General features: G+C 40.7%; 1 pseudogene; it reads right to left on the bottom strand.

Moving 5' to 3' along the window:
* Positions 1 to 90: 90 nt before the first annotated feature.
* LOC115940275 (U6 spliceosomal RNA) lies at positions 91 to 185 on the bottom strand (annotated as a pseudogene).
* Between the last annotated feature and the right edge of the window lie 771 nt (positions 186 to 956).

Here is a 956-nt window from a genome sequence, read left to right as displayed (position 1 = left end):
ATAGTGTGAGCAAACATGACTCTTACACCTTTTTTTCTCATAATTCTTACATTTTATGTTGTTTACATAATTAATTACAAGCAGTTTTTAGAAATTATGGAATGCTTCAGGAATTTGCATGTCATTCTTGCACACGGGCCTCTGTATCATTCTAATTTTAGTATATGTGCTGCCAAGGCGAGCCCCACCTGTCATATTTATAGTAAGTGCCATCCACCCACTTTTATCATAGATGCAATGAATGAACATATCACAGTTAGCTAAACCATCGATCCGCAATCCTCATTTCAATATAAATTTTACTCATGTTTATTTTCAGATGTAATGTTTTCAATTAAAGTTGCTTAATACCCAGTGGGTGCTGTACGCAACTGATGAATTGTTGAACACTCTGTCTGAAACTAGTGACATACTATGTGTTGGCTAATTGAATTGAATTTATTTTATTTATTCTTTTAAATTTTATTTATTTATTTGACAGACAGAGACAGAGAGAGAGGGAACACAAGCAAGGGGAGTGGGAGAGGGAGACGCAGGCTTCCTGCTGAGCAGGGAGCCCGACGCAGGGCTCGATCCCAGGACCCTGGGATCATGACCTGAGCTGAAGGCAGACACCCAACGACTGAGCTGCCTAGGCGCCCCTGTTTTAAATATTTTTTAAGGACTGTTTTTTTTAGAGTGAGAGTGAGAGAGAGTGAGAGCGTGGGTAGTCGAGGGAGGGACAGAGGGCGAGGGAGAGAGAATCTCCAGCTGACTCCTCATTGAGTGCAGAGCCTGACATGGCACTGGATCTCAGGACCTTGAGATCTTACCTGAGCGGAAATCAAGAGCCAGTCGCTGAACTGACTAAGCCACCCAGGTGTCTTGTGATCTTCTTTAAATATTATCCCCTTATCAGTAGATTTTATGAATGTGCTATGATCAGAACATTAATACATTTCTTTATATATTAGTTA

Source organism: Leptonychotes weddellii, unplaced genomic scaffold (genome assembly GCF_054177405.1).
Source record: "Leptonychotes weddellii isolate Sample4059 unplaced genomic scaffold, ASM5417740v2 HiC_scaffold_40713, whole genome shotgun sequence".
NCBI lineage: Eukaryota > Metazoa > Chordata > Mammalia > Carnivora > Phocidae > Leptonychotes > Leptonychotes weddellii.
The sequence above is the reverse complement of the archived record's forward strand: the minus strand, read 5'-3'. Positions and strand labels throughout refer to the sequence as shown.